General features: G+C 36.8%; 2 protein-coding genes and 1 long non-coding RNA gene across 3 annotated transcripts in view; 2 read left to right on the top strand and 1 right to left on the bottom strand.

Moving 5' to 3' along the window:
• LOC140136422 (uncharacterized) overlaps positions 1 to 24,146 on the bottom strand; it is a 123,299-nt gene extending 99,153 nt beyond the window's left edge. Inside the window, exon 1 of the mRNA XM_072158147.1 lies at positions 23,924 to 24,146. The gene's annotated coding sequence lies outside the window, so the exon portion shown is untranslated. The remainder of the gene's footprint in view (positions 1 to 23,923) is intronic.
• Positions 1 to 26,247, top strand: part of LOC140136145 (uncharacterized) — a 269,844-nt gene that overhangs the window by 185,575 nt on the left and 58,022 nt on the right. The gene's annotated exons all lie outside the window — the stretch shown is intronic.
• Positions 1 to 26,247, top strand: part of LOC140136132 (nose resistant to fluoxetine protein 6-like) — an 86,130-nt gene that overhangs the window by 9,628 nt on the left and 50,255 nt on the right. The window lies entirely within an intron of this gene.

The raw sequence follows: 26,247 nt of genomic DNA, 5'->3' as shown, positions 1-26,247 counted from the left end.
CCTTCCTTTAAAATGATGAATTATATAAATAAGGTACAGCTAGCGCAAGCCTTCACTAGCTGTTACATAACAGCTATTGTGAACTAGCTGGTCCTGACTTATTTAAGCTTAACTATTCTTATATCCATGATGTGGCATATATTGTTGCACACAAAGATAACTACATGGATCACATAAGTTAATGATATTGTCCACATAACATGCATCCCAAATGTAATAAAAATTCCTTTAAAAAAGGAATGTGGCGCCCAATGTGAGCTGGACGGGATATGGTGAATTCCATGGTGATTAGATTTGGTATTATAATGATTTTTTAGGGAAGAGTAGAAGATGATCAAATACGAGAGAAATGCTTCATGGAATGAAGCTTTCGTGTCAATTTGCGATTATGTGGGGTCGGAGTTCTGTTTTGGGAGCCTATTGTAGTGAGGATATTGCTTTGGATATTGAATATTGTTGAATTTCGTTATGCAGGGCCTAGGGTATATGATGGATAACTAGAAGACACAAATAAGTAAGCTTCCCCCTAGTCATCTATACACTCATTCTTGTCACACGACGAATTTCGACAAAGTCATGTAAACGTAATTTCGTTTTTCACCCGACCTCCGTCCAGAAACAATCCTAAAATGTTGAAAACTTGGGGTCGGCGCACTCATGCCAGTTTATCCTAAGGTATACTCTGTGTCTTTTGTAGCCAACCATGTGGCTAAGAGAGGCTAGGAAATACAATCATACCCTCCTTTCATATCAAACAATACCAAGAAATTGACAGGCCTGTTAAATCAAGGGTAAGATCGATCGTTATTCTTCATGAAACGGGCACAGCCCATTTTTATGTTATTAATTCTGCTAAAAATTAATTAATAAATAACAAAATTACGTCATAGAACTCTATTTTAAACAGACAAAATAGCCAGTGGGGTTTCTTTCACTTAACCTTGCTAGGAACCCTTCCCAGCAGTTAGGCATTACAATGAATATTATTTTTGCAAATACACTTCTGACCTTCAACACAGTCATGTGTTCCGAATTTATTCCTTTCTCTGCTAACCAGAACTGATTTTCGTTAATTAATGTTTTTTATCAGAGATAGTCACCACAAAGATACTGAGCTTCTAATATCTTTGGTCACAATCAGTTAGCAGTCGATTCAAGCACATAAAGTCATAAACCAATTAGTGATTTCATGATTGGTCAGTGGTTGTGTTGGTCAACTATAATTAATTGGTGTTGGTTTAAGGATTAGGTGCACCGCGTGCAATCGCTATGGACCACCTCATTCCAGTGGCATATTATCAATAACCTCAATTAAACAATCATAGTGCAAAATTTGACCTTAAGTTGCAAAGTATGAGTTTTTGTACTCACATTTTCAAAGGTCATTCAATGAATGCACAAATGTATTGGGGTTAAAGAACTGTGCCCTGATAGATGAGCATGTTGTAGATTCTTCACACTGTAAACAACTAGTTCATGTGCAAACATGTTCAAAACATACATAATTAGAATGGTCAAATGTCACCGTCTATCGGTTTAAACCATACAAAGGTCACGGGTTATTTGGTGTTTTTATAAGTCCATTAATTTTGTATTTTAAACAAAGAATATACACACATCATTTTATCCTGTGCATATCAGAAAACAATAATAAAATAAAATCCTAGCATATTGTGGTTTTATTTCTGAGCTGGGCATAATTTTAGCAAAACAATTATGGAGAAAATCTAGCAAGAGTGAAATTAGAAGCTTTCACAAAGTACATGCCTATATGTGGCCCCTCCGTAGAGGGCGCCACAAAAAGTGAAAACAAGGCCTATAAATAAAGCTGGTATTAGGTCTACATATCCTTAAAAGTTTTCAATGCATGCTTTTTCCAGCTACTTTCAGCTGTGACAGCTAGTTGCCATGGCAATTGCCATGGGCATAGTGGTCCACCTGTCATCATAACCAACTGGACTTGGGTCACCATAGTACTATATGCCCTCCGGCAATTCAGTGCTTGGGTTACTTTCAACCACTATTCCAGGCTATTTTATAATGGGGTTTGCACCAAGCTATGTTCACTACAAGTTTTACTTTGTTCTAGACTCTGGTTATCATTGTTGTATGTTTCTGTTGGTATTTCAAATTAATTCTTTGCACTAAAACAACAGCTTAAATTATGTTCATATAATCACATGAGGAAAATTTATGAAGTGAAAATAAGTAAAAATAAAATAGGATAAAATATCAGTGTCTATGGTCAGGCAGACAAAAATGCCCTGGGCAGTCTATTAACCTTGCATGTTCAAGAATTCATCAAGATTCAACATTAACCAAGGTAAAATTGTTACTACTGCATAAAGAATAAAGGTTTAGAAAATATTATTAAGAGAAAGAACCATCTTAAAAAGAAAATATTAAAAGAGAGAATAACTATCTAAATAAGACATTGACCTCTGCATATTGAATAACAATGTTGAACTTTACCACATAGGCCTACTGAGTGTATACCACTGAGTTGCACAGAGGTCCAGGGAAGAAGGGAAAGGGATATTTCTCATGGTTTGGTTGGAGCTGGGAGCCCTCCTGTTGACAGTGGTATGTGAAAATAAGACCAGGGAAAGAAGATTTATTGCCATGCCCTCGCTTTTCTCTAATCGAGGGTAATTTTCCTCAAGTTCTTTAAGGATCCGTCCAGCTGATGGAAACATCCTAGGATTAAGATTCCATCTGCATCCACACCAGTTCAAAATGGCAGTTAGAAATATATTCCCATCGTACACCTGTTTGACCTTAATGTCAAACACTGAGGAAGTGAAGGCTATAACTGGCTAAACAGCTATAAGCCAAGTTCAAAAATAGAACAGCTATAACTATTAAAACTAGCTGTTCAAAAATGTGAAGGCTAAATTATAGCTGTCAATTATGTGAAGGGTATAAATATAGCTGTTCAAAATTGTGAAGGCTAAATTATAGCTGTTCCAATCATGTAGCAGCTAGCTACTGGCTATTCAAACTTACAACTGCTTAGTAGCAGCCTAGTGAAGGCTTAATTAGCTGTTCACTTTGGTAAGGGTTTTCTTCTTTTTAGGTCTCCAGCACTAGAGCCCATCTTGGAACCCAAGTACTTGAAGTGTTACTTTTAAATATGTGACCATCCTCCACAACTGAGCCCAGATGTCGCCAGTGCCACTATTGAGATATGCTCCATTGAACTTAACAATAAACAGTAGGAAACAAAGGATTTATTGACTGTTTTATTGATTTTTCACTACTTAAATGTCAAGTACTATAGACATGATATACATCATTTTAAAGCTAATTTCAAGCAAAATATTTTGGTTGAATATCTCAAAAATGATGATTGGCGACTTCAGGGCTCAGTTGTGCTGGATGGTCACATATTTGAGTGACTATTATGAGATTTTGCCAGTTTTTGCCGGTTTAAACCAGGCAAAAACAGGTTTTTGCTGGTAAAAACCGAACCCTGGTTGTAGTCCTTCAGGATAAACTACCAGTTTTATCATAAGCATGATCCAATTAGGTGACCAGCATTGCTTTCCGAGCAGGCCCTCAATCAATATTAAACATAATATTCATTGTATAATACTGACAAATGGGGGCAACCATTTGGCTCCTCCCTCTCCCCACACAATGTAATTTGGTCCTTGCTTATAAATTAATTAACAACAAGTTATCAAAGACAAAACAAAATGTTAGCTAAACTGTTATCAACATGTTTTGTTTATAAACATGTACCCGGGAACATGTACTGGTTTTGGTCAAAAACGTTTAACATTATAGGTTAATGAACACGTATTAATTATTGGGAAAGAAATTAGACAATGCACGCGGGCTGATGTTGATGCTTATAATGCACGAGCCCGAAGGGGAGTGCATTAGACGATCAACATCAGTGCTTGAGTGCATTATTTTGTTTAATTTCTCGAGCAATAAGTATTAATCTTATTTCGTATACGAGAAGAAAAAAAACCACATTGATTTTTACTTTTTTTATATATAGCAAATTATCACTAAAAATGATGGAAAATAGAACCAAATGTAAATGCATCAACCCGCCCGAAAAATGAATCAATCCTATGCGACGCGAACGCGTGAAACACTGCACGTAGTACGCATTGACGTAGATTTCTTTTTGACATTAGGGGGATGGGGTCGGAAAAAAATTCTTTTTTAGTGAATCCAGCACCTTTTGGCGACAAAATAAGTTCGTGTAGAAATGCGTGTGAACTTGCCGTGAAGCGCACAAATTTTTTTGCTCTTTTGACGCTAAACTGATGATGTAATATGGTGTAAAAGCTGAATAAATGTGCGTGAAGTGCACGAAAATTTGCACTTTTGGGGCTAAAATGGCAAATATGAGGTTTATTTGGTCAGAAACCCATATTCAGGCGTCAACATTGAGGGGGGATGATTGTATGGGCCATCCCCCTGGCAAAATATTGGGGGGGGATTCAATGCCGCAGACAAGGGGGGGTAACCGGGGGCGTTACCCCGGGGTCCTGGGGGGCCGGAAAAAATGAAGAAAAGATACTTTACTATGGGGCAGTAAAAGCAAAGAAAACGGACCTCAGGGGCCCGTAAAAGGTTAAGAAAAGAGACCTTGCAATTAAGGCATATTTTCTTTGCTTTACTATACGGGCCAACAAAGGTCTCTTTTCTTGTTCATTAGGCCTAAGGTATCTCTTCTTTGCTTTTTACGGGCCCTCCGAGGTCTCTTTTTTTTTTTCTTTTTATGGGTCCATTACGGTATCTTTTCTTTGCTATTAAGCTTTTTTACATACTCACTAAGGTCTCTTTTCATTCTTTTACGGGCCTATTGTATATCTTTTCTTTGCTTTTTACGGGCCCACTACGGTCTCTTTTCTTTGCCTTTACGGGTTTATAAGGTCTGTTTTCGTTGCTCTTTTACGGCCCATAAACTGCAAACAAAAGTAGCGGGCCCGTAAAAAACAAAGAAAAGATAGCCTTTAAAGCACACACTCTAATTAAATATTTGAATTTACTGTTTGCTTTTGCCAAATTGATCATCCTCGATATAATGAAATCTTCGAGGAATCAGGGGAGTGGAGCTTAATCGTGGGAACACAAATTGCAAATTTTCGCGCGCTTCGCTCGCATTTGCCCTTCACTTTATTATTTGATCATTTACCTTTAAATTGGCAATTTTTTCTGCGCTTCGCGAGCACTGAGTTTGTTTCAATAGGTCCAATATGGGAGCAAAAGTCGCTAATTCGAATTACAAATTTACTAATTACTAATTTCGCACGCTTCGCGCGCATTTGTCCAATTCAATGGTTCATACTTGGATCATTTTAGCTTCAAATTGGCAAATTGTTTGCACTTCAGCGTTAAAGTTGTTAAGAGAAACTTAATCTGGGAGCAACATGCCGCTCAAATTGCAAATTTATGCGCACTTCAGCAGCATATATGTCTCCTTCAATTCCATATTTGATTATTGGCATGCAACTAAACATGTTACTTTCACTCCGCTGCAACATATGTTCAAGGATTTTACACCAACCTCCCTCCCCCATGTTACAAAGAAATTTATACCACTGTTACCCCCCTACACACACACACACACCCACCCCCACATCCACCTGAAGTCCTGCACCGTCATCACTGATCAAAGGGGCCCGTGCGTTCACATTGCCCCCGGGCCCGTAATGGCTCTCAGCGGCACTGGGGATTTATCCCCCGGGATCTACGCCTATGGTACAATATACACAATCAATGCATGTTTCGTACATTTCTAACAGCTTTTCTGATTGGCTGATTTGATATACATTGTAGGAGTGCATGAATTAAATTGCGGGTTAAATGGTCAAAAAAACGTTTTCCAAATGTTTCATTATGAAAAAATGTCAAATGTCATTGGTATGGTTACTCTTTTGTATGAATCCTTTCATGTCGAGTCTTGCCACCTGCCTGTGAGAAGTTTACATCCACCTAAATTGCATTGTCTCAAAAACTACACAATTTTAAGAGCTAAAAACTCAGCCAGTTATAGTAATTAGTTAAATAAATCATAATATTCTGCAATCATGTATTAAATCAGAATTTATCATGTTCTTGCCCGTGAGAAACTCTTGTTGCAGTATTTACATTATTGGTAAGGTTTTTCTTTGGTATGAATCCTTTCATGTCGAGTCTTGCTGCTTGCCTGTGAGAAATTCTTGTTGCAATATTTACATTGGTATGGTTTCTCTTTTGTATGAATCCTTTCATGTATAGTCTTGCCATTTGCCCGTGAGAAACTCTTGGTGCAATATTTACATTGGTAAGGTTTCTCTTTTGTATGAATCCTTTCATGTCGAGTCTTGTCAGTTGCCTGTGAGAAACTCTTGTTGCAATATTTACATTGGTATGGTTTCTCTTTTGTATGAATCCTTTCATGTCGAGTCTTGTCAGTTGCCTGTGAGAAACTTTTGTTGCAATATTTACATTGGTATGGTTTCTCTTTTGTATGGATCCTTTCATGTTGAGTCTTGTCATTTGCCTGTGAGAAACTCTTGTTGCAATATTTACATCGGTATGGTTGCTCTTTTGTATGAATCCTTTCATGTTGAGTCTTGGCACCTGAATGTGAAAAATTCTTGTTGCAATATTTACATTGGTATGGTTTCTCTTTTGTATGAATCCTTTCATGTATAGTCTTGTGATCTGCCTGTGAGAAACTCTTGTTGCAATATTTACATTGGTATGGTTTCTCTTTTGTATGGATCCTTTCATGTTGAGTCTTGTCATTTGCCTGTGAGAAACTCTTGTTGCAATATTTACATCGGTATGGTTGCTCTTTTGTATGAATCCTTTCATGTCGAGTCTTGGCACCTGAATGTGAAAAATTCTTGTTGCAATATTTACATTGGTATGGTTTCTCTTTGGTGTGAATCCTTTCATGTCGAGTCTTATCATTTGCCTGTGAGAAACTTTTGGTGCAATAGTTACATTGGTAAGGTTTCTCTTTTGTATGAATCCTTTCATGTATAGTCTTCTCATTTGACCATGAGAAACTCTTGGTGCAATATTTACATTGGTATGGTTTCCCTTTTGTATGAATCCTTTCATGTGTATTCTTGCTCCTTCCCTGTGAAAATTTCTTGTTGCAATATTTACATGGGAAAGGTTTCTCTTTTGTATGAATCCTTTCATGTCGAGTCTTGTCAGTTGCCTGTGAGAAACTCTTGTTGCAATATTTACATTGGTATGGTTTCTCTTTTGTATGAATCCTTTCATGTCGAGTCTTGTCACCTGAATGTGAAAAATTCTTGTTGCAATATTTACATTGGTATGGTTTCTCTTTGGTGTGAATCCTTTCATGTCGAGTCTTGTCAGTTGCCTGTGAGAAACTCTTGTTGCAATATTTACATTGGTATGGTTTCTCTTTTGTATGAATCCTTTCATGTCGAGTCTTGTCACCTGAATGTGAAAAATTCTTGTTGCAATAGTTACATTGGTATGATTTCTCTTTGGTGTGAATCCTTTCATGGTTGGTCTTGGCACTTGCATTTGCGAAACTTACATTGCAATATTTACATATTTTCTTGTTCACCTCATGTTTAGTATGAATCCTTTCATGACTACGCTTGTGACATGCATATGAGAAATTCCTCATGCAGTATTTACATCTGTATGACTTCTTTTTCTTCTCATCTTTTTCATCTGCCTGTGGTAAACTGTTGTCACTGTCCATTTTGATATTGTTAATTTCATTTGCTGATGTGATTTCATATGAAGTATATTCAATCTCTTTGTGAGTTACACATTTCATTCTTGTCACAGCAGGTGAATGATAGCGGCTATACACCTGTAATGTCATTCTATGTCTCAGTACATGATTTACGTAATATGTAAAATCACTGTAAAACCGTCTACAGTACTTACATTGGTATGGCTTCAAACATGTTGCATACCTTGACCTCTGTAAATGTTGAAATTGATGTCTACACTTCATGGTTCTGAAATAAGAAAATTCGAGAGATAATGATTACAGATTTCCTTCATGAAAGCACAATTATTCTGCCATGAAAAAATCCAGCACGCCATATAATACACAACAAGGGTACCGTTTATATATGAATATAATTTTTATTTGAGTCCAGATTGATACCCAACACATTCAAATTAGTTACATTTTGGCAAAAAGTAAAACATATTCACAGTTGGTCAATTTTTCTTCCCAGTCAATAGTAGTAGGGATAACCATCAAAATTTCATGTTGACCCTATTGCTACAAAAGATTGTTTTCTGGGTAGAACTCATCAACAGAAGTATTTTGGTGGTTAAATGGTCAAAATCGGTCAAAAACTTTTCAATTATGAATTATCAAAGTTTCCCATTCTGACCGGTCATTGGAACGAAATAAAATGACAAGGTCCAAAAAATAGCAATTGGGAGCAAAATTGGCATAAGCATATATTTACCTTTATATATTTCTTTATTTTAACATATTTGCAAACATGAAACAAGCATATTGTGAAAGTATCAAAGGTTTTTTTTATGAAATGGCACTTAAGAGAGTTTATCCGATAGACTCAGATGGTAGGTGGAAGATGGGGTCAGCAAATTTTGTTCATATTTTGTGAATCAAACATGTGTCCATGAGTATTTACAATGAAGGTATTAAAAAAATTTGAGGACCCCCCACTGGGAGATACTGGACCCCCCTCAAAATGAACTCCTATGATTGTCTTCTCAGACACAAAAACTTCGAAATATGTGCTAACTTTCAACTACAGCCACGTAATAACACCAATTTGCAGACAATTTATTTATACTTCACAGTAATTATGCACATTTTGTCTCGACAGAGCAATTACAAATTCTTTAGAAAAAGTTTGGATTGTTCCATTTTCAGAGAGGGGTGTAATGGCCTTTTCAGCAATTTTATTAATGTTAAAAATCCCAATTTTGAAGCCAAGTTTACAAGATGATCGTGAGAGTTCCCCAATATTTTTGTAAAAGTTATTGATATGTTGGATAAAGTAAATATAGGCAAAACAATTAAGCAAATAAAAATTATGGAGACTTTTTCTGTTTTAAAATGAGCACATCTTATTTCATGCCCTTTTTCAGAAAATGCAACCGCTACATTATCTAAGCTATAAACTCATGTTCGGTGATTTTCCATGTTTGAAAAGAAATTGGATAAAAAGTGAGCATATTAGAAGTAAACAACATCAACAATACTGTTGCATAATAAGTTTGGGGCCTAAATTTTGCTGTAGAAATGCTTAGAAAAGGACTATTCCATTATTTGTTGGGTGTCAATACCCTGTGTCAGTACTAAAATCCCCTCTGTTTTGATTTAAAAATTGCATCATGCTTATATGCATCCTCAAATGAATATTATCTCTTTCTTATCTCTTTCTTCCAAGGTAGATATAGCCTACAATTATTTTCACATGTAGTGAACAACAAAGACAATAGTAATATTGGAATGATACATTCATCAAGTAGGGGTGTTATTATGATAAAAATAAAAATGCTTATCTGTCTATTATTCCTAATTTTTGAAATACCAATCATGCTGCTGACATTCAATTGATTTTGGGATTTGTATAGAGGTTCCTATGGGTGCTCTCATTCTCTCTCTTCTTCCTCTCTCTCCCCTCCTCTCTCTCTCCATGCTCCATCATATTGCAAAGCATGTAAAAATCAACATTTTTAAGTGGAAATTTTCTACCATGCGTGGCAATATTTTTCAATTTTTACATACTTTCTAGTTGTATTAAATAAAGAATACATTTTCATTTAAGGGCTCGGATTTTTCCCAAAAAGACCTAACCTGTTTTGGTGTTTTGGGAAAAAAATCTATATCAGATTAAGGTCAAAATTTTCAATTGATCGTCGGCTTTAAGGTGGTACTACACCCCTGGCCAATTTTGTGCCTATTTGTGCATTTTTCTCACAGATTATAGCGCATTGGTGACAAGTAAGATATGTATAAATATAGGGGCAAGGAGTACAACTACTGCACTGAAAATTTTATTTCAGCACAGACAACAGCTGTGGAGTTACATTCAAAAATGAGGGAAACCAATATTTGATCAATAAATCAATAACTACTTATCTTGAGTCACTGAAATTCCAGTGTAGTAACTGGATTCCTTGCCCCTAAAATATACAAAACTTTTATTACCAGTGTTTTATTAGTTTTTGAGAAAAATGCAAAAATAGTCACAAATAGTCACAAATTTACCACCTTAAGTACATATCATCATATTTATACAATTTACTTTGAGGACTGTTAAATTAAAAAAATATATATAAATTTTCAATAATTTGCCATAAAATGTGTATTATATCGCGAATTTAAAATTAGCTTTAGTTTCATGGCTATCTTTACAGAATCAGATTTTTTTATTGAAACTGTTGAAAAGTGCCGCTACTATTTCTATACCAAAACTATTATCAAAACTGGCTCCGTTCGCAGTAATTCGGAGAATGTCTAGCTTTCTTGTATTAAATAATTTCATATTCATATCCATTTGAATGATTAATAAAATAGCATGTTTTATTTACTGGGACATTTGCTCAATTCACTGGGGAATTAAAAATTAGTATACATGGCTGTTGCCATGGAAACTGTCTTTTCCCGGGTGTCTTCTCTTTGAATTCTCCTAATTATATGTAGCCTAAAAATACAAAAATCCATGTATCAATAACATAAAGTGTAATACAAACTTTTGTAATGCACGTAATATGAAAATGGGTCCATTTTTGGCCAAAATTCCCCAAATTACAAAAAACATGCACTTTATGCCTAAAGAGTACTTATGAATTTCAAGAGGTCATAGGCCACAGAAAAATATTGTTGCTGTCATCTGGAATAAGGGAGGTAATAAAAGATGGCATAGTGGGTTTTATCTTGATGATAATTTGGATGGAACCTTCCGAGTGGATCACCTGATGCGCGCTGGTACCGGAGATGAAATTTGGCAGGGACCACCATGACCACATGGCACTCATGATATCCAGGTCACTATCGAGCAGCAGATTATGCCTGCGCCTGTGGCAGTTTCCAGTTCCCGTGGCAACAGCCATTTATACCAAAGGGCAATTTTTTGGAAATTTTTACAAGAAAATGTACCAAATGTTACGGGGGAAATTCGCTTAAAAATGACTGAATGAGTATAAATGGCTGTTGCCATGGAAACTGCCTTTCCTTTGAATTATCCGAATAGCTTACACAGTATATCAAAAATATAGAATAAACCAAAATATAAAATGTTATTTTTCTATTTCATCATTAATATCAATATTGTTATGTAATTTTTAAACTGTTGTCTAGCTTTTTTCTATAATATGAGGTTTACGGGCATGGTTCAAAGTCTAGAGTAAAAAAAGGGTAAATTTGGTCAAAATGGATTTTTGCCCGGTAGGCCCATGCACCCTTTTTGTGAACCCCAGACCATTTTTTTTCATTACATGTTGAGATAGGCCTAAGTCAAATAAAAGACACACACGCACACCCCCACACCCGCCCTAAGAAAAACAAAACATGACCAATTAAAGCCCACTACTAGTATTATGATTTACCCCCTCCCCCTCCCAAGGTTAATAGGATTTTGTACTTTTGTTGCATGGGCCCTTTGTAGGCCTAGTTCCTATACCCAAAGTGCTGATACATGTAAAATGATTAAAAGTCAGAATAGGAGCTTGTGATCATCATAATAATCGTGATAACGCTAACATAAATTATAGGCCTATATGTTCATGGAGCATTATTTACTGGTGATTTTACCAATATGCTGTAACAAAGAAGCACCCATCGCAGATATTGGAACCATGTAGGCCTACTTGGTTTGTATTCTTAAATGTGGTGCTCAACTCATCAAAGCAATAACTGACTCAAAATAACTGACTCGAGATAAAGTTACTGATCAACAGTGAAAAGATCATGTTTGATGTTGGTGTCATTATATAAATGCCATACCGGTTTATGGGGAAAATATATGTTTGTGTTTTCTGAAAAGTAAAGAAGTCTCCATAATTTGTATTGCATTATATGAATAACCTATGTACAGAGCTTCTCTCCTGTAATGAACAATTTGAAACAAATTGGGGAACTCTTACAATGCCGTCACAAAGTAGAGGGATATTTCGCTTCTTTTTTCAAAAGTTGTAAAATGTGAAATATGGCCCCCTCCCCTGTAAATAAATGGAACATCCCGATATAAATATTTGTTGTTTTATATTTTTTCAAGAATACCATGAATACGAAGGATGAAAGATTTTGTGTACAAAAATTTACTTTCATAAATGCTCGTCTTATGTGCAAAAATATTGTTCAAAAATGGAATAAAACCACATTTTACAAGGCAGGGAAATACGCGTTTGGGAGTTCATGGAGCATTATTTACTGGCAATTTTACCAATGTGCTGTAAAAGAGAAGCACCCATATACTTGGTTTGTATTCTTAAATGTGGTGATCACCTCTTCAAAGCAATAACTGACTATTGACTCAAGATAAGTGACTGATACAGTGAATAGATCATACGTTTGATGTTGGTGTAATATACACCATCTTTATACCAATGCCATATATTGGGGAAATACATGTTTGTGTTTTCTGAAAAGTAAAGAAGTCTCCATGATTTTTATTGCATTATATTAATAACCTATATACAGAGCTTCTCTCCTGTAATGAACAATTTGAAAAAGATTGGGGAACTCTTACAATGACGTCACAAAGTAGAGGGATATTTCAGTTTTTTTCAAAAGTTGTAAAATGTGAAATATGGGCCCCCTCCCCTGTACATAAATGGAACATCCCCATATAAATATTTGTTGTTTTATATTTTTTCATGAAGACGAAGGATTAAAGATTTTGTGTACAAAAATTTATTTTCATTAATGGTCGTCTTTGGCGCCAAAATATTGCTCAAAAATGGTATAAAACGGTATTTTACAAGTCAGGGAAATACATGTTAGGGGCATATTTTAGGGGTTCCAAATTTCCTAGGAGGGGCATACCAGATTTTTAAACCTGATTACTGTGAACACTTATCCAAACTTACTAAATTGCCAAAATATGGTTGAAATTTGCTGACCCCCCATCTTCCGCCTTTTTCCCATTTCATCGGTATTTCTCAGAAAATCTCTCTTAACTAGTCACTGGCATAACTTATTTTTTCAAACCGAGGCATTGAAATCATGCATTTAATTAGAGGACATTTGCCAAAAATCATCCAAGATAGCCGATATGGCACAAAATCAAAATTGCACTAAGAAGGTGAACTTTTTTTTCACAACCAAGAATTTCAATGTTATTGGGTTTAATATGACCAATTAGTAGGTGTATGTAAACAAAATCTTAAGTTTTGAAGGTCATTGACTCATTCACAACAATAGAGATTATCCACTCATCATGCTCATGTGTGACTTCTAACAAAAGGCGCTGGTTCCTGTAGTATTCCTCATTCAAACCAAAGATACTCAATACATTATATGAGTATCTTTGTTCAAACCAATTCAATGCTTGACCTCGGAGTTACCTGCATGACTATCGCGGGCTATTTTGAAACAGTTATGGTTGCACATTCAAGTACTTCTTTTGAAAGTCCTAAACAAGGTATAGCCAGCAGCAAGTTGTAGATGTTATAGGCCTACATATAAGAAAACGTTTAGGGTTGATATCAGGTGAAAAATACATCGAATGAGCACGAAACTTCACATTTATGTTCAGAAAGGTGTCTTCTTAACATGAGTTGAAAGGAGTATGGAAATTCCAAAGGGAAGCTGGTGATTTAATTTGTAACTCGAGATCTACATGTTCAATTTTTTAACCTTTTTACAGAGGGTATGATAGAGGTATTCCTGGCAACTCTGCCAAATTACAGCTCAGTAGGCCACGTTTTTCACCTGAAATTATTGACATGAATATTTTGTGCCATTCTTGAGCAGTGCTAAACTCAGCCATTGGCAATTAAGCGCACTGTGGCGATGGACCAATTTTGACTCGCACTTACAGAAAAACGAAATAAGTTATGTTGCTGTAATTTGCAAGATAGTTACCAAATATAATTGGCAGTAACTTCCCCAATTTTTACAGAAAAATATTGTAAAATAAAAGAATGAGATCAATTTAGAAATGTCTGTGCAAGCAGTGCACAGTTGAGCTCCCTGCATGTCTATGGGAGTGTTCTAATCAAGTTGATGGTTCATTGGTCATCCCTAATAGTAGTCTATACTGATCTACAGTCCAGCTAGGTACCTGCACATCATGGAGAGTACTGTTTGCTTATGAGCTTATGGGCCTGTGTTATGAATGCATTGATAATAGATTGAAGATTTGTATATAGAATTTTAATTTTAAATAAAAATTCCTTTAAAAAAGGAATGTGGCGCCCAATGTGAGCTGGACGGGATATGGTGAATTCCATGGTGATTAGATTTGGTATTATAATGATTTTTTTAGGGAAGAGTAGAAGATGATCAACATCTGAGAGAAATGCTTCATGGAATGAAGCTTTTCGTGTCAATTTATGATTATGTGGGGTGGGAGTTCTGGGGGCCGTTGTAGTGAGGATATTGCTTTGGATATTGAATATTGTTGAATTTCGTTATCAGGGCCTAGGGTATATGATGGATAACTAGAAGACACAAATAAGTAAGCTTCCCCCTAGTCATCTATACACTCATTCTTGTCACACGACGAATTTCGACAAAGTCATGTAAACGTAATTTCGTTTTTCACCCGACCTCCGCCCAGAAACAATCCTGAAATGTTGAAAACTTGGGGTCGGCGCACTCATGCCAGTTTATAAGGTATAGGCTACTCTGTGTCTTTTGTAGCCAACCATGTGGCTAAGAGAGGCTAGGAAATACTTAAACTAATACAAAACAATCATACCCTCCTTTCATATCAAACAATACCAAGAAATTGACAGGCCTGTTAAATCAAGGGTAAGATTGATCGTTATTCTTCATGAAACGGGCACAGCCCATTTTTATGTTATTAATTCTGCTAAAAATTAATTAATAAATAACAAAATTACATCATAATTATGACTTTAAGTCGGCCATAGAACTCTATTTTAAACAGACAAAATAGCCATTGGGGTTTCTTTCACTTTACCTTGCTAGGAACCCATCCCAGCAGTTAGGCATATTACAATAAATATTATTTTTGCAAATAAACTTCTGACCTTCAACACAGTCATGTCTTCCAAATTTATTCCTTTCTCTGCTGACCAGGGTTGATTTTCGTTAATTAATGTTTTGTTTTTTTTTCTTTGTTAGTCACCACAAAGATACTGAGCTGTATTCAAGCACATAAACCATTAGTGATTTCATGTTTGGTCAGTGGTTGTGTTGGTCAACTATAATTAATTGGTGTTTGTTTAAGGATTAGGTGCACTGTGTGCAATCACTATATTATCAATAACCTCAATTAAACAATCATAGTGCAAAATTTGACCTTAATTTGCAAAGTATGAGTTTTTGTACTCACATTTTCAAAGGTCATTCAATGAATGCACAAATGTATTGGGGTTAAAGAACTGTGCCCTGATAGATGAGCATGTTGTAGATTCTTCACACTGTAAACAACTAGTTCATGTGCAAACATGTTCAAAACATACATAATTAGAATGGTCAAATGTCACCGTCTATCGGGTTCTAAGAGGCGGTAAACTGGTTTAAACCATACAAAGGTCACGGGTTATTTGGTGTTTTATAAGTCCATTAATTTTGTATTTTAAACAAAGAATATACACACATCATTTTATCCCGTGCATATCAGAAAACAATAATAAAATAAAATCCTAGCATATTGTGGTTTTATTTCTGAGCTGGGCATAATTTTAGCAAAACAATTAAGGAGTAAATCTAGCAAGACTGAAATTAGAAGCTTTTCACAAAGTACATGCCTATATGTGGCCCCTCCGTAGAGGGCGCCACAAAAACCTTGAAATCAAACACCAGTGCTATACTCTCCGGGATCACTGCACATCTGCATATGGTCGAATCCAACCAAAAGTGTCCACGGGCCAAAAATAAAAGTCCGAAATAAAAATGTCTCCACAATTTTTTCCTTTTGCCCATTGATTGATGACATATTGGCCTTATAGGAACCAAAAGTGCCATTACTAATCTTGAAAAATAAATCCAGGACGTGTGATAGTAAATGTGATATCAAAACCCAATGTTACCTACGAATACCACTAGGATGCTTTCACTATTGCAATACTAATCAACCTAAAACAAATGGAATATTCCCATTAACACTTTTTTCGTGCAATGTAGACCACAGGGTGTCAGGAAAATGCTAGCTCAACCAGAAAATATTTGTTTTTATTTTTATAACGCGATCAATATGATCTTAGTCAATTTATGCTAGTTTATTTTGAAAATGAAGTTTAGGTCAGTTTCTGTATTTTATTTATCAAATGAGTATGAATCAATTTACACATTGTATAAGAACGAGTATGATATATGTTTTCAAGAATATTAGGAATTATACGCATACACCTAATGCTTTATACAATGAAAAGGTGAAGAAACCCGGGTATTCGTAGGTAACATGAGCGATTTAACAATATCTATATTGAGTTTATAGGTTTAAATTTTGCTATTATGGTAATGAATTAATAAAATGGTAGTTTTTAGATCTCTTTCAGATGGTACGTCCAAATGAATAAATGCTATTACCTTAGATTAAAAAAATTGATGCTTTTAGCAAGATTTTGACCACTTCATTTTGATATACAAGTAGTTAATCAGCAATTTTACATAATAAATAATTGTTGAATGAATCCGTATATGGGTAATAATAGTGTCCTGGGGTACCGCTTAAAGTTTTTGACAATTAATTTCCATTGGTAGGGACACTTCATTACATATGTCATGTATTATGCTGTATTCGTAAGTAACATTTCAGTATTTGTACTTTTTTTGTAGGTAAGAATTAGACTTTTGGCGGATATCGCAATCAAAACTTCATTTTATAAAGCACTTTGAATGTATTATTTTCTTTATGTGTGTTTATTGATACTTTAGACCCTATCATGTATTAATAATGTCGGTTCACAGCGGTTGAAAGAGGATTGAAGTAAGAAACAAAGGCACTAAAGTGACTTTAATTTGCTTAATTGCACACAAATCGCTTAAAACCGTTATTGCAGACTTGTGAAGTCCATCTTGGAGTCAGTTACGTCTTGTGGCCTTTCGTTTGAGGGCAACTACAATTAGCTTTATACCAGGGTCCATCAATGTGTTGTCTAGATCATGAGACAATGAGAACAGTTGTTTTTTCCATGGTATTCGAGTAGGTAACCTTAGCTAAAAACGCCAAAAGTTACCTTCGAATAAATCAATTTGGACACAAATTACTCAGAAACCAGAAGGTCGGTAAACATTTAAAATGAAGCACACATGACAGTTGACAAATCCAAGTATTTATCCCCTTCTAATCTTCTTTGAATCTGATTTTTCTTTCAAATGAGCAGACCGTCGTCTATTTCAGTACATATTTTTCACCAATTAAGCCGTGTTCAGTTTTGCATGGTGGGCATGTATGTGAATTCGCAACTTTCATTGACATATGATTTGATAGCAAACATACAGGCCTTCGTTATGTACCAATATGGGCATTGGCATGAATGGCGGTGTTTCACAATACTGTCATGATGTCAAAGTGTATTCAGAGGTAACATTCGGTTACCGAAATTTACCTACTGAATACTTGCTTTTATTGTTGACATCTCAGAAATATTTAAACGCAGGTTATTGAAACTTGGTAGAAATAAAGAGTGTATTACCCTGCACCTATTGCTTAACTATTGTTTACTATTCTCTCACTTTGTGGAAATGGCACAGCTTTTAACATGTATTCGGAGGTAATGCATATTTTTTACCAAACCTACCTTTGTGCCATTTAGAATTTCTGGCAGCTAAACACAATAATAAAGATGTCCGAATGCAATGCATTTCAGTATTGGACATATCAAAGCTTGTATCAATTGCGCATTTATTAGTGATTTCCATTTTTAAAGATATATCTAGTGCTATGAAAAATTGTATTCAGAGGTAATGTAAAAAATACCACTCAAAAAATTATCACAAAAAATTCATAATTATGTACAAATATGTGAAAAATTGAACAAGCAATCTTTGAATACACACCTTTCAGGAAATCAATTTAGATTCAATCCAATGACTTCTTTTCATAACTGATTTAGATGTTTTTAAAAATACTTTAAGAAATATTTTGAAAAAATGGGTAAAAATAGCATGTTTTGGGGTCTCTGTGTCTAAGTTGTTCACAGAAGGGGGTCTTATTATATATGGCGCGAAGCGTATGATCAAGGCAAATAAACACAATACAAAAACGAATGCCAATTGATTAATACTTTTAAGTTATGGCCCTGAACATGCCGTGTACACTTTTCGTTGGATTCGACCATATAGTGCATAGCATTCATTATATACCTCATATATAGATTCCTGTCATCTGATTGGTTGAAAGTGCAGCCATTGAATTAACTATGCCCCCAAAATGAACTATGGACCGGTCCATGGAAATGAACTATGGACCGGACATGTGCGTCACGATCAACCTGCGCGTTTTTCCCAGCGTAAAATGATATTACGCACGCGTCATGTTTTCACGCGCTATAATTACGCAGAAACCGCAGATTGTAATCTATGTGCCGTTCGCATTGAACCTATTAATTTCTCTTCCCAAAATCGATGTTTTTAACCAAACAGATGACAAGAATTTTAAGATTTGGTATATAAAACAAATATTGACTGCTTTTTATCGGGGCATGGTTAAAATTATAGGTTAGCGGTGATCTCAAAACCCTGGGCATAGTCATGGTTTTGAGATCACCTTGGGCCTATAATTTTAACCATGCCCCGAATAAAAAGCAGTCAATATTTGTATAATATTGCCCCTGGGAACTTTGAATTTTGGGAAGGGCAACTGGAATTATGTCACCATTTAAAGAATATGTATCCTAATTCTAGATAATTGGTGCCATTAACGGCCATTTTGGTTCCTACAAGTTTTTAGTTTTAGTTTATAAGTTGAGTACACAATATATTCTGTAGTAAATTGATGGAATATGACAATGACTGTTGAGGTATTATAATTATCCTTGATAGAATTAGACCTTCACGAGGACTGATTCACTGTGTTCTCCTTGGCCAAGACATGGGGCATGAGTTTAAACGTCAATAAGTGCATCCATCTCGCTATTTATACCAACAAGCGCCAACTTATTGAACATGCCTTCCCACACCATTGATGAGGATGTTATCTCCAACGAAAATTCCACGTCATGTTCTTGAGTGTCAGCATCACATCAAACCTGTCTTGAACCAAGCACATAGAAGCCAATCAGAGCTGAAGCCTCTATGACGCTGGAATTGCAGAAACCTTGGACCGTGTGATGTCTCTGTCAAAGAGCAAGCGTACCTGAGCCTCGTTGGACCGCAACACGAATACGCATCCACAGTGTAGAACCCGGGTGGAACCCTTACTCTCCAAGAGTGACAAGAACAAGGTGGAAAGTGTGCAACAGCAAGCAGCTTGATTTGCAGTACGAGACTACAGAAGAACATCCAAGTGTCTATGCAATGCTGAACACACTCCTATGGGACTCAGTGGAGGACAGAATAGCCCAAGCGACCATGTTCTATAAGATCTACAATGGTGGTGGTGCTGTCAACATCACCATCCCCCAGCATTTTAAACCAAACCAGAAGCTAGTTAGAGGTCCAGGGACTGCCTTTTGAGGAGAGCAAGAGCAATCACTCTCTCCAGCTCTCCTTAAATCTGATACAGGAGAGTGATTTTTAGCTCTCCTTCTCCAAGAATTAGCAATGAAATCAAAGTTCCATTAATAGTAGTTTATACTGATCTACAGTCCAGCTAGGTACCTGCACATCACGGAGAGTAGTGTTTGTTATGGGTTTGTGTTATGAATGCATTGATAATAGATTGAAGATTTGTATATAGACTCTTTTAATTTAAAAAAACCCTTCAAATCAAACACCAGTGCTATACTCTCCGGGATCACTGCATATATAGTGCATAGCATTCAATATTGCCCCTGGCAGTATTGAATTATGGGAAGGGCAACTGGAATTATGTCACCATTTAAAAAATATGTACCGTATCCTAAGTCTAGATAATAGGTGCCATTAGCGGCCATTTTGGTTCCTACAAGATTTTAGGTTATAAGTTGAGCATACAATATATTCTGTAGCAAATTGATGGAATATGACAGTGATTGTTGTGGTATTAGGGGTGGTGCAATAATTATGTGTACCCCGGGGTTGAATTATAGGGGGGCAAAGATTTTTGGCAGGCCAAAAGGGGGGCAAGCATTTTTGGCAGGTCGAAAGGGGGGTCAAGTAATTTTTGGCAGGTCGAAAGGGGGGGGCAAGCAATTGTTGGCACACATATTTTGGGCACCGTTTCTACATAACGCCCTAAAAAGGCGTAGAAAAACGTTACAAACACGTTCAAATATGCAAAATTTCGTGCGCGCTGCGCCGCGCATTATATGTTAAGACAATTTAAGGTTTCAAATTCAGGTTCCCCAAAATCTTGCATGTGTAAGGGGGGCAAAGATTTTTGGCACGTCAAAAGGGGGGCAAAGGTTTTTGGCACGGCCAAAGGGGGGGGGCAAGTGATTTTGACAGACCATTTTGAGAATTCACCCCGGGGTACACATAATTATTGCACCACCCCTTATAATTATCCTTGATAGAATTAGATCTCACCAGGACTGACTCACTGTGTTCTCCTTGGCCAAAACATGGGGCATGAGTTTAAACGTCAATAAGTGCATCCATCTCGCTATTACCAACAAGCGCCAACTTATTGAACATGCCTACATCATTGATGGGGATGTTATTGATGGGGATGTTATCCCCAAGGAAAATTCCACCAAGTACTTGGGTGTCACCATCACATCAAACCTGTCTTGGACCATGCACATAAAAGCCATCAGAGCTAATGCCTTTACGACGCTGGGATTGATACGAAGAAACCTTGGACCGTGTGATGTCTCTGTCAAAGAGCAAGCGTACCAGAGCCTTGTTAGACCACAACTCGAATACGCATCCACAGCGTAGAACCCTTACTCCAAGAGTGACAAGAACAAGGTGGAAAGTGTGCAACAGCAGCGACCATGTTATATGAGATCTACAATGGTTCTGTCAACATCACCATCTCCCAGCACTTTAAACCAAACCAAAGGCCAGCTAAAGGTCTGCATCATCCCCAGTTTCACCATGCCAGGTTATCACAAATCTCAACACATACAGTACTCCTTTTACCCCCATTGGAAGCAGTTACAGCAATAAGACACCAGGGCTTCAGTTGCACAGCTTTACTGACCATTCGAAGACTGTAGCCTCCTGGTTCCATCAACTGGTGGTAACTCCCGCATCAAGTTTTTAGCAGCACCCTATCATCCCTATGCCTATGATCCACTTTAGCTTTTGCTGTTCATTGTTTTTGTATATAAATTGCACTTGGACCGCACTGCACCATTTAACATCCAGGACAGCCAGATTTCCTTTTAAGGATGATACAGAATTAAGAATCAAGACCGGCCCGCTTGTAATAAGGCACCAGAACTTCAGTTCCACACAGTGGCGTAACCAGTGGGGGGGGCAGAGGGGCAAGCTGCCACCCTGGCCAAAACAAAACTGGGAAGAAGAGCAAAAAATTGGGAAGTGGGAAAAGGCGGAGAGAAAAGAGGAAGAGAAAGGGAAAGAAGAGGGAAGAAAAAAGGAAGGAGAAAAGAAAAGAGGAAGGGAGAAGAGAAAAGGGAAAGAAAGAGGGAAGAAGATCTATATATTTCAATATTGCCCCCCCCCCGGAAGGTCAGGTTACGCCCCTGGTTCCACAGCTTTACCAGGAATTTGAAGACTATAGGCTCCTGGTTCCATCCAGGGGTAGCATTAAGGCCCGAAAGTCGGGGGTTGTTTTCCCGTGTTATTCACTCCCGAGCTTACAGAAAATCCAAATACATGGGGTGAAAATTAAATCTCGGGGGTGAAAAATATTTTGCAGTGTAGTCAGGGGTAGGAGTAAGGTCCAAAAGAAGAGGGTCAGAGTTCACCCCCGAGCTTGCACATATTCCCAATATAGAGGGTGAAAAATTAATATATTTTAAATTTAGGGGGTTAACGCTACCCCTGGTTCCATCAACTGGTGGTAACTCCTGCATCAAGTTCTTAGCAGCACCCTATGTCTATGATCTTCTTCAGCTTTTGCTGTTCACCGTTTTTGTATAAATAGCACTTGGACCGCACTGCACCATTTAACATCCAGGACAGCCAGATTTGCTTTTAAGGATGATACAGAATCAAGTATCAAGACCGGCCCGCTAGTATATTATTCTCCTTCACCATCAGTGTCAATCTACTAACTTCATATAGTGAGATAGCGAGAGAAAACCAACTGGCAATCAGGCATGCCACGATGGCGGAGGACACTAAAGCTATATAGCATTGTCTCCCTTACTGAACTCTTGCCTTCCTGGTTGCTCGAGAAGTCTAGCCAAGAATTTGTTCACCGATAGCTTCACATTCTAGGCTACGGACCATTGCATTCAAAATCTAGTTGGATTCGCTGAAGCATGACACCGTGTAAACCAATGGAAGTGTTTAGCAACATTTTTCATGATCGGCTGTGTTTACTTCTATACTTCCATTGCTTTACATGGTGTCTTGCTTCAGTGAATCCGACTAGATTCTGAATGTAATGGTCTCTAGCCTAGAATGTGAAGCTATCGGTGAGCAAATTTTTGGCTAGACTTTTGAGCAAGCAGGGTTCGGTTTTTGCCGGCAAAACCTGTTTTTTGTCCCTTCTGATTGCGTATTTAGTAAATTTTACCAAACTGTTTTTTGGCAGAAACCTTTTTTTGCCAGTTTTAAAACTGCCAATGGCAAAAATTGGTAAAAACTCACATAGTCACTCAAATATTAAACTCACATAGTCACTCAAATATTAAAAAGTAACACAGAAAGCTCATAAACAGTAACACACAACTTTTAATAAATCATTCAACATATTTTTTGTTTCATCAAGACCTTATGGAAAAGTTTTGAATTTGATATATATGCACTTTCGGTTAAATGCACTCGAGCAATGAAAATGCATGCCTTTAATTTCTCAATATGTACACAATCTGGCCTTGTTAGGCGCGTGAAAGTCGATTCCGAGTTTATCGTCCCCCGCCCGCATCACTTTTTGGAAACCAAAAACACCCGCGTCAAATTTTCAAAAATGCCAAAATAATTCATTATTTTCAAAGTATCGGTGTTTTCACCAGTTTTAGCAATTGGAAACATATATTTTTGTTTGTAAAACATAAAAATTCATAACTTGGAAACAAAACCAGGCTCTTTTCTAACTTTTCTAGTCCCTACCCATATAAAAAACCTGTTTATAAATAACATGTATGAGTGTGGCTTTAAATCAACACGCATTTTAGGTCAATAATGAAATCTGATGAAATAATGAAAAATGAAAAATGATAAAGTTACCTCACCAACCCGGGGAAAAAAAGGGACGATAAACTCGGAATTGACTTTCATGGGCCTTACACTCAGGAAATTATTTTTGTAACTTGATCATTTGTTTTGAGATGAAATACCTGAACTTTAAACTACTTTTTTAGTTTTTGCCAACAAAAACTGGCAAAAACTGTTTTTACCCAAGCGATTAACCTGCTAGAAAGATTGATCCAACACCGCACCGTGTGCACACTATTAGTACTATTAAACTGTGAGAACAATATCATCAGTTTTCCTGTTCTTTTATATGCCTCCCATTTAATACTCTGCAATTTTCAATGCTCGATTCAATCTCCAAGTTTCACTGAGCACTGATACTAGTCGATAGTGTTACGTGTAATATCCAAGTTTAATACGTAAGCTTACCTATACTGCCGAGTGCTGTAGTGTAGTTGTAATCAGTCACGTTTCGATCAGTCAAGCTGATCTCCCTGCTTATCTACTTCTAGTGCAATTCGATTGAATTAAATGTGATAGTATTTTACACAAGTAAGGAGTGTGCACATGAATGCTTGTCATAGATGCAATCATAGAGCATCATGTGTTAAAATATATAAATATTATAATTTACAGAAATTCAGCGCGTCCAAAAACATTTTCTAGATTGGGTTACGAGCTGTCCGCAAGGGGTGACACTAAATTCACGGTTGTTCTATTAGCAACGCAAAATCTATGAAAAATTCAGCTGGTTTACTAGCTAGAAAGTGAGGCCAGTTATCGATCCGTTATAGCTCGTTATGAATAATTCATGTTCGACCCTTGGATCATGTTAATTGAGTTTGGCAAATAACAACGTTGTTAGTTTTGCGAACTTTGCCTGTTCAATGAGAGTATAGCACGCCCCAATACATCTGGGCGCAAACCAGGCGAAAACGATCCAGTTTAATGAAATGGCGGACGGGTATTCCCATCAGGCACCAGTGATATGTTTTTTCAAAGAAAGTCTACTAATTTGATATGAAATGACATTTTGCAGTAGCAAAGTCAAAATTAGGACTTGCTGTCAATAATATGAAGGAAATATGTGACAGGTGGGAAATACAAGTAGTATTTAAGTTATAATAACCTTTGATACCCGACCTGACCTTCCATCATGGCACCATGATTCGTTTTATGTATTTCTATTATGCTCTCAAGTAAAATAAAATACCAATCTGCGCTGAGCAGACAATGTTACTTGGCTCCCAGCATGAATTATTGATTTTATACGGAGGTAAAGAAATGCACAGTGTATGTGCATGATGTGCAAGCATACTCCAAATATTTACGGTAAATCTGAATAGTGGTCACATGGTGACATATCATGTGTTCGGGAAAACAGGTGGCAACATTTTAAGATTTCAGGCTTGTTTACTAGTTAATTGCCATTTGTACTCTTTATTATTTATCTTTGTTAATTAACATATATTTTAAATGCTGATAACTCGTGGTTGGCTGCCCATGATATCTGTTAAATTCAATGTTTTATGAATATAATTCTACCACGCAGAGGGGGTCACGCAAGGAGCTTATATAGAAAGGAGAAGAAATAGATTACGTAACGCATTGAAACCTTGTGCCGATTTGAAATCTGACAAGCTATTCATCGAAAGGTACCTTTTGTTTGGGACAAAGGGCTTCCGCCATTAAATCGGTAGCTGACCCGACAGTGTATTAACGCTTTAGTGATCAAATGCAAGTCGCGTGAAAGCGCTTAATGGAACGAAAAGTACCTATTGTTATACATAAACCCAAGGGTGTGATTGAGTAGCCGTAAGCACAAAAGGCACACATTAGCCGCTAATGCATAGTTCGTTGTCACCCCACTGACATTAGGTGCTTCATTTAAATAAATTGAATGCGCCTGCTGAATGATTACACATCAAGGCTGCCATAGTACAATAATGGTATTAAATAGCTACGTCCCGGAGCTACGTATGCATGTAACATATAATAAGTATACCGGTATAGGCCTATATAAAAGTTGTTTTACAAATTGAGATTTTATTTTATTTTATTTTATTTTAAGAAGGAGAATGTCATAATCAGTGGCGCACTGAAGGGGGCAGCTTTTCTGTGAGAGGTCTTGGGAGGGGATGAGGTTGGAGGAGGGGATATGAAGAATGAGAGGGGACTGGAGGAAGAGAGAAAGAGGAAGAAATAAAGAGAAATAAATAAATAGACGTAAATAAATAGAAAGGTAAGGAAAATGATAGGAATGAGAGGGGACAAAACGTAAGAGGGGATGGAGAAGGGAAGGGAGATAAGAAGAGGGAGTGATACTTTAGCAAGTACCGAGAAAGGAAAAGAAATGAATGACAAATAAATGTAGGCCTTATAATAATTATTATAGAAACTAAACACAGCCCCCCCCCCCACACACACATATGCCTAACACTAATAGCGCTATAGGCAGCCATTCGATGATGCCAATGCCTTTATGCGTTACGTATTTAAAACGCCCAGTCAGATGTATTTTACACCTGCCAAGCACAAGTCACCCAATTTCGAAAATTGGACGTTGAATGTACACTCTCATGAATATTGATTGGCAACATTTTCCAATATGTCAGCGCTCAAATCGGACACAATAGAACAATAGACCATTCAGTGCGTTGGGGTCACGCAGCAGAATTTCACATCACCTGACTTAGCTAGATTTCGAAGCTCTGCTCTTCAAATTCATGTAACTTTCAAAGTTTATACATTTA

Source organism: Amphiura filiformis, chromosome 16 (genome assembly GCF_039555335.1).
Source record: "Amphiura filiformis chromosome 16, Afil_fr2py, whole genome shotgun sequence".
Taxonomy (NCBI): Eukaryota; Metazoa; Echinodermata; class Ophiuroidea; order Amphilepidida; family Amphiuridae; genus Amphiura; species Amphiura filiformis.
This window is presented reverse-complemented; position numbering and strand designations above follow the sequence as displayed.